Here is a 9,158-nt window from a genome sequence, read left to right as displayed (position 1 = left end):
CTCGGGCCGGACTCTTTTCTCTGGTTATATATCCCAATGATGTTGCCTCCTGGGGCTTGGGGGGCGATTCCCTGATCCCGACCCTCTTACCGCAAGGGACGACACCATTCTGTATACTTTCTGGCCCTTTCGTTTGGGACACTGGTGAAAACCAAACCTCCCCAAATTTGAGCTCCAATGCAGTTTTCAAACCCACCGCCTCGTTCCTTGGGGCTCCAACTTGGCTCTTAAAAACGCTAGTAAAAAACCAAATGCATTGCTCTTTCAACCGTTTTCGTCTGGGCCGCCCCGCACCCCGGACTGTGCATCCCACCCCCTGGCGGTCTGAACTTCAGGTAATATGTGGGACAATTTTAATAAGTACCCTAATAGTGTCTGGGCCTAGGACTTGGCAAACTCTCCTCCAAGGAATTGTCTATCCCACACAATTCTCCCTCCAATCCAAAATCAAATCTAAGGAAGTCGGCTTTCTATTCGCAAAAACAGGAAGCCTGCTCACTTTTCAACGTCACGCCCCAAACGATTACCTAGTGAAAATTGGGACTAATTTCCTAACGGATTCCTCGAAACTTCCGGCGAATGTCATCACCAAAATGGGCTTCAATACTCTGACCTCAAGCAAAACTGAGCAGTTATCAACAGTTGCCATCCGTGTTTGTTACTAAAAAAGCACCTTATGTCGACCCCACCCACTGCGACCTGTTATGCCCTAGTCGCGTTGGGGCCCTCGCTACATGTTCGCCGTCAGGGGACCCCACTGGCTTTGCCAGGTATCTTACAAAGCAGGGCTAGCTAAAAAGGCCAACCTAAGGCCCACTGTATCTTCAGTCACTGGTACATGGCTACACCCCACCCGTATAGGGCACGCCGCTCTAGCAGGTGTAATTCTCACTGAATCATCCCTAAGCCAAAAAAACCTTGCATGAGGGACGCCTTTCCCTTCCAAGTTCCTCTGGCTGCCTCGCTGGACTGGGACGAATTGCAAAAAAATCTTTTCTGAAAGTTGGAGAACTTTTATCTTCCCTCAAAACCAACTTAATAACAATCGCTTCCGAAGCAGCTAACCGATCGCGGCAGGCATAGTCGCATCGGTAATAAGGGGGCCCCCATTTATTAGGCCCCTTTAACCTACCTGCACCCCCCCATACTGCTTTTAATCCTTTTCTGCTTTTTTTTGCACCCACCCAGGTTATCCTTCTATTGCACATGGACCAAATTCTGTGATTTACCACTCCAGTGTGTCTGTTGGCTAAAATTGAATTAATTCTGATTATTGGCCCTACCTCCCCTCATGCCTTTTGCCAACAGTGTAAATTAAAGGATTTCTTTTTTTTCTTTTTTTACCCATGTCAATGAACTTGTTTTATTTTACCTCCCATCATGTGGTAACCTCTTTTGTGTCTGTTCCCCACCAACTGCTATGGCTTTATCTTGCCAGGAGTCGCAGTTGCAAATTGAAGAAACTTGCTTCAAAACTAAGCCGTACCCCCTGGTTAAATTAAAATAAAGGGTAAAAATTAAATAAAATAAAAATAAAAACAGGGTTTCCTATTAAAATTCAAAAACAACCATTGAAAAAAGGTAGGTCTCTCTCTCTCCTGGTTATTGCACATCCAAAACAAATAACCAAGATAACAACAAAGTATCTAGCCAGAGGCAAGATTAACTCTCAAAATCTAAAAAGGAAGAAACAAGTAAGATAACCCCTCTCAAAAACGTTTCAAGCTAGTTGTGCCATTCAGAAATTTAACAAACTGATAAACGGATTGGGGAATAAAGGCCTCCCACTTCCTTTGCACAAGGGCTGGCTTTGCCATGCCAATCATTTCCCCAAAACCCACGGTTGTGGACAACGAATAGGAAACTTCCTTGCCTTGTCCCGCAAAGGCCTTCAGTTGATCGATTTGCCAAGGTTACATTTGTTGTTGATGTGCCAAGTACATTTGAGTTGACTTGATGCCAATGTAACAATTGATGTGACAAACTTAAGAGATACGGGCTGACTTGTCGGATAACAGTCAATTCAAAGTTCAAGCATAAGCTAGTCCAGTTCCTTTCTTTCTGCCTCTCTCAAAAGGGGGGAAACATTCTCCCCAAAACTCCCCACCAGGGAGTCAGGTCCTCTCTTCTCTCTTCAAGGGGGAAACAAAGCTCCCAACTCCCCCCCAGGGAGGTCCCAAGTTCCTCTCTCCTCTCTCAAAAAGGCGGGAAACAGGCTTCCCCAGAAACTCCCCACAGGTCAGTCCTTTCTCTCTTCTCTCTTCCCAAAGGGGGGGGAAAAAAAAAACCAGCTCCCAAACCTCCCCCACAGAGTCAAGTTCCTTCGCTTCTCTTGAAAGGGGAAACAAGCTTTCCCAACCCCCAAAGAGCCAGTCCTCTCCCTCTCAAAAGGAGGAGAACATTCTTCCCACCTTCCCCCACAAGTGCGTCTTCTCTTCTTCTCTTCAAAGGGGGAAACAGGCTCTTCCCCCAAACTCCCACAGTCATGTCCTCTTCCTCCTCTCCCTCCAAAAGGGGGGAACAGCTGCCCTCCCAAAAACTTCCCCCACAGTTCAGTCCTCTTCTTCTTGCTTCTTCAAAGGGGGGAACAAGCTTCCCAAAACTCCCCCCAACAGGAAGCCAAGTCCTTCTTCCTTCTCCAAGAGAGGAAAACAAGCTCCCCAAACTTCCCCAAAGGTCCAGTTCCTCTCTTTCTCTCTCCAAAGGGGGAACAGGGCTCCCAAAACTCCCCACAGAGCCAGGTTTTCCTCCTCTCTTCCAAGAGGAGGAACCAAAGCTCCCCAACTTCCCCACAGGTCAGTCCTCTTTTCTCCTCTTCTTCACAAGGGGAACCAGGCTTTCCCAAACTTCCCCCACAGTCATTCCTCTCTTCTCTTTAAGGGGGCAAACAAGCTTTCCCAAACTGTTTCCCCACAGTCCAGTTCCTCTCTCCTCTCTCTCAAGGAGGGAAACAGGCTCCCCAACCTTTCCCCCACAGAGGGGCCAATCCTCTTTCCTTTCCTCTTCTCCCAAAAGGGGAAAACAGCTCCCAACCCCCACAGAGTTTCATGTCCTCTCGCTCTTCCTAAAAGAGGGAATTCTCCCAACTTCCCCCAGGTCCATCCTCTTCTCCTCCTCCAAAGGGGAACACTTCTCCAACTGCCCCCACAGAGTGGATAGTCCATTCTTCCTTTCTCTGCTCTAAAAGGGAAACAATGCTCCCAAACTCCCCAACAGGGGGTCGTCCTCTCCTCCCTCCCTCTCTCAAAGGGGGAAACATTCTCCCCAAACTTCCCCAACAGGGTCAGTCCCTCTCTTCCTCTCTCAAAGGGGGGAACTCTCCCAAAAACCTCCCCCACCCCAGAGAGTCCAGTCTCTCTCTTCTTTTCTGCAAAAAATAGGAACATTTCTTCCCCAACTCCCCACACAGCAGTTTCCCAGTTCCTCTCTTCTCTTGCTTTCACCACCCCCCACACGGCCCGGACATGAAGCCAGTCCTCTCTTCAAAGAGAGCATTGAAATCAACCCAGGTAACGGTACGGTTATCTGGTACCCCCTGCCTATGTACCTCAGAAAGGGCAAAGATTGTTCAGGCCCCTCTGCCTCAAGGCCCCTCTGTTCGGGGGGCAGGTAGCCTAAGTGTGGTTAAGAGCGGTGGCCAGTAAAACCGAAATGTTTCTGGATCGAAATTTCCCCGGAGATGACCAAAGGTAAACAATCTGTCCTTCTTGCCCCTTGGCCCCTAAAGCCGTGATGGTCTTCAATTAAGGGGCATTACCCCGCCCACCTCTTCTGATTTCAGAGGGGGAAGGTTAAAAATGTGGAACCCAACCCACATTTTCAGTTGAATGGGGGCCATCAGTGGTGTATACCAAAACTGGACTTATATATCCCCTTTCCCTGTTCAAAAGCCCTTGATCCCGGAACCCCCAGCCACGATTTACAGTTAGTAAAGGGGCCCTGTGTAAACAGGGGCTTCTCAAGCTACAGTACAACATTTCACATGAACAAGTTTAGGATCCATGGCAGCTATACTTAAGATAGTTTGATAACCACGCTTGACAGGATGGGACTAGGAATAGTGATAAACACCATGACAGAGGGATGTACTAGGGATTTAGTGATAACACCTGAAAACAGGAAATACTTCTAGGATAGGGATAAAACCCACCATAACAATACTAGGATGTTTTTGATTTAAAACACCATGACGGACAAGTGTTTAAAAACGTGCGGTTACTAGGGATATAAAACACCGTGGGACAAGATGTTAACTAGGAGAGGTTGATAACACCATGGACAGATTGTACTAGGGATAGTGATAACAACCTGACAGATGTGACTGAGGATTAGTGGAATTAACACCATGACACAGATGACAGGTAGTGATAACACCATGGGACAGATGACTAGGATAGTGATAACACCATGACAGATGGTACTAGATAGTGATAACACCATGGCAGATGCTAGGAGTAGTGATAACCACCATGAAGAGTACTAGGAAGTGATAACCACCCATGAAGATGTACTAGGATAGTATAACACCACATGAGATGATTGTAACATGGAATTAGAGTAGGATTAACACCATGACAGAGGTACTAGATGTGATAACACCATGGACCAGATGTACTAGGATAGTGATAACACCATGACAGATGTACTTAGGATGTGATAACACCATGACAGATGTACTGGATTAGTGATAACACCATGACAGATTGTATAGGATAGTGATAACACCAGGACAGATTACTGGATAGTGTAACACCATGGCAGATGTCTAGGATAGTGTAACACCTTGAAGATGGTTCACTAGGATGTGAAACACCATGGGACGATGTACTAGATATGAGACGATCAGTAAGTACACCCAGGCATTATTTGTTAATGTATAACACCATGACAGATGGACTAGGATATTGATAACACCATGGCAGATGTACTAGGAAGTGATAACCCACATGACAAGATGTTACAGATAGTGATAACACCATGACAGATGTACTAGGAAGTGATAACCACCATAACAGACTTTACTAGGATAGTATGAGCACCAGGACAGATGTACTAGGATAGTTGATAACAACCATGACAGATTGTACGTGATAGTGATACACCATGGCAGATGTACTAGGTAGGAATAATACCATGACATTATATTATACAAAGTGGACTAGGATAGTATAACCACCATCATGGACTAGTAGTGTCACCTGGAGGAGATAGTTGATAACACCATGACAGATGTACTAGGATAGCGTGATAACACCATGACATAGTGACTAGGATAGTGATAACAACCAGGCAGATGTACTTAGATAGTATAACACCATGACAGATGTACAGGATAGTGGATACACGCGTGGACAGGATGTACTAGGGATAGTGATAAGCACCGTGGACAGATGTACTGATAGTGATAACACCGTGGCAGATGGAAGGAGTTAAACAGGATCAAGAGTGCTACTCAGCAATGTAGAGGTGAGTAACACCGATGTACTAGATAGTAACTGGAGAGTACTAGGATATGATAACCACCATGCAGATGTTACTTAGGATAGTGATAACACCATGACAGATGTACTATGGATAGGTGATAACACCATGGACCAGATTTACTATGATAGTGAATAACACCCATGACAATGCTAGATAGTGATAAGTGATAACACCATGACAGATGTACTAGGATAGTGATAACACCATGACAGATGTACTAGGATAGTGATAACACCATGACATATGTACTAGGATAGCTCTAGCCCACTGTTGTTCTAGGTGCCGATGAACGATGGCTATGATTACACGCCTGCTGTTTCTCATGGTTGGGGAATTAACACCAATGACGTGTGATGGAATGACATCTGTTAGTGAAACATGAGTCCTGGGATGGATGACTGCGCTGACTGGGAACTGGGAAGAGAAGGCAGGCTATTTCTGTTACCGTCAGTTAAATACAGAGAGAGCCACCTAGCAACAGCAGCGCCGGAGAGGGTATGCKTCACAAATGGCACCCTATTCCCCCTATGGGCCCTGTKCAAAAGTAGTGCACTAAATAGAGAATAGGGTGCCATTTGGGATGCAGGCTGGGATCACATCAACTAACTGATGGGTGTGTTAGGATGGTGTTGTGTTACCTCATCCAAGTGGACAGGGACACATTCCAGATTCCTACCATCATGTGATATTGAATTCTTTACGTGTCCAACTACAGTATGTCGGTGCAGATTAGTCTGCGTTTAGTAGTTCACTACTGTACATGATGAAACTAAAGCGTCAGTCACTTTCAAGTAGTTGACCCGTTGGATTGGAGTTAGATATTACATCAGCAGATCTAGCCAGGCCGGTTCAGTGGTGTGTTCTACTAGGTCTGACTTTAGTACGATGCTTTGTCACGTCCTGCTCCACGCACATGACGGACAGGACTGCAACCATCACATCATCCTCTATGAGGAAATAGCAAGCATTTTATAAACGGTCTGTTTGAGATACAAGTTTGCAGTGGGGTTTTTAAAGAGTTGTTTCTCCAATTTATGCTCTGGACTACTGTACATTGTTTTTCCAGCCTTCAGCAATAAGGGATGTGCGTTTGCTCTTTTAATCAATTTAAAAAAAATGTTTTATTTGAGAATTCATAATTGTCAAGCTATATTCACTTTCATTTCATTTAGTCTTGTGCTGTGGGAATGGGATTGAGATATGTTGTATATTGTAGCCTGTAGCAGTGTCAGGAAAGACATCTGTCACTGTCTCCTTTTGACACCTTGATCGACCCTCACAGATGTACAGATGGAACTAATGAACTGTCCTCCCTCTCTCCCTCTCTGTCTGTCTCTATGTCTGTCTGTCTATCTCTCTCTCTCTATGTCTCTCTCTCTCTCTCTATGTCTGTCTCTCTGTCTCTCTCTCTCTATCTGTCTCTCTCTGTCTGTCTGTCTCTATCTGTCTCTCTCTCTCTATCTGTCTCTCTCTCTATCTGTCTCTCGCTCTCTCTCTCTCGTTTGTCTCTCTCTCTCTCTCTCTGTCTGTCTCTCTCTCTCGCTCTCTCTGTCCGTATCGAAAGCAGTAGCCTTAGCCAATTTCTCACAATTTGGATGAACTTTCCCATGTTGTGAAGATCCTACTGAATGAATAATCGTTGCCAGAAAAGGGCTCCCTCTAACCATTAGTGCAGAGTGAGGAAAAGAGAGTCAAACTCATTTGAATGATATAAATATTGTAATGTAGTGTATTGGTGGGGTTAAAGATTATATACACTGAGCATACCAAACATTAGGAAGTTGGGGCCAGGTGTCGAAAGCATTCCACAGGGACGCTGGACCATGTTGACTCCAATGCTGCCCACAGTTGTGTCTCATGATAAGCTGTGTCAAGTTGGTTGGATGTCCTTTGGGTGGTGGACCATTCTTTATACACATGGGAAACTGTTGAGCGTGAAAAACCCAGCAACTGTAATATCTAATGTTTCACAGAGTCGTGGCTGAACGACGACATTAAGAACATACAGCTGGCGGGTTTCTCTATCAGCAGGACAGAACAGCAGCCTCTGGTAAGACACGGGGTGGTGGGTTATACACTCTATCAGCAGGACAGAACAGCAGCCTCTGGTAAGACACGGGGCGGTGGGTTATACACTCTATCAGCAGGACAGAACAGCAGCCTCTGGTAAGTCGTCTGCTACTGCATGCAAGTGATATCGGAGCACCAAGTCTAAGGTCAAAAGGCTTCTTAACAGCTTCTACCCCGAAGCATAAGACTCCTGAACAGCTAATCAAATGGCTACACAGACTATTTGCAATTGATCCCCCCCCCCCCCACACCACTGCTGTAACTCTTATTATCTATGCATATCTACTTTAATAAATTCTCCTACATGTACATAATTACTTGACACCGGTGCCCCCGCACATTGACACATTGACTTGTAGCCGGTGCCCCCTGCTATTGTTATTTACTGCTGCCTTTAATTATTTGTTATTCTTATCTCTTACTTTTGGGTGGTTTTTCTTCAAACTGTATTTTTGGTTAAGGGCTCGTAAGTAATAATTTCACTGTAAGGACAACACCTGTTGTATTCGGCACATGTGACAAATAAAATTGATTTGGACTATGTGTAGATCTAAACAATGTAAAGATCTACACTATGTAAACAGATCTACACTATGTAAAATCGTACACTAATGTAAAGTCACGCTATGTAAAGATCTACATGATGTAAAATCTACAGCTATGTAAAGATCTACGCTATGTAAAGATCTACACTAGTATAGACTACACTATGTAAGAGACTACACGTAAAATCTACATACGTAAGATCTGCACTATGTAAAGATCACACTATTAAAGATTACACTATGTACAACTACATATGATGAAGATCTACACTATGTAAGATGTAAAGATCTACACTATGTAAAGATCTGCACTATGTAAAGATGTAAAGATCTACACGTACTATTAGAAGATCTACACTATGTAAAGATCTACATGTAAAATCTACACTATGTAAAGATCTACACTATGTGAAGATCTACACTAGTAAAGATGTAAAGATCTGCACTAATGTAAGATCTGCACTATGTAATAGATGTAAGATCTACACATGTAAAGATCTATACTATGTAAAGATCTACACATGTAAAGATTACACTATGTAAAGATCTACACTATGTAAAGATGTAAAGAATCTGACACTATGTAAAGATCTACACTATGGTAAAGATCTACACTAAGTAAAGATCTACACTAATCGTGAAGATCTGACACTAATGTAAAGATGTATAGATCTACACTATGTAAAGATCTGCACTATGTAAAGATCTCACTATGTAAAGATGTAAAGATTACACGATATCTACACATGAGATCACACTATGTAAAGGATCTACCGATCTACACGATGTAAGATCTACACTACGTAAAGATCTACACTATGTAAAGATCTACACTATGTAAAGAATCTGCACTATGTAAAGATCTACACTATGTAAAAGATCTACACTAAGTAATATCTACACTAATGTAAAGACTACTATGTAAAATGTAAAGATTAAACACTATGTAAAGATCTACACTATGTAAACGATCTACACAGTAAAGATCTAACTATGTAAAGATCTAGCACTAATGTAAAGATCTGCATATGTAAGATCTACCAAAAGTAAATATTCTAC

Source organism: Salvelinus sp. IW2-2015, unplaced genomic scaffold (assembly GCF_002910315.2).
Source record: "Salvelinus sp. IW2-2015 unplaced genomic scaffold, ASM291031v2 Un_scaffold5157, whole genome shotgun sequence".
Lineage (NCBI taxonomy): Eukaryota > Metazoa > Chordata > Actinopteri > Salmoniformes > Salmonidae > Salvelinus > Salvelinus sp. IW2-2015.
This window is presented reverse-complemented; position numbering follows the sequence as displayed.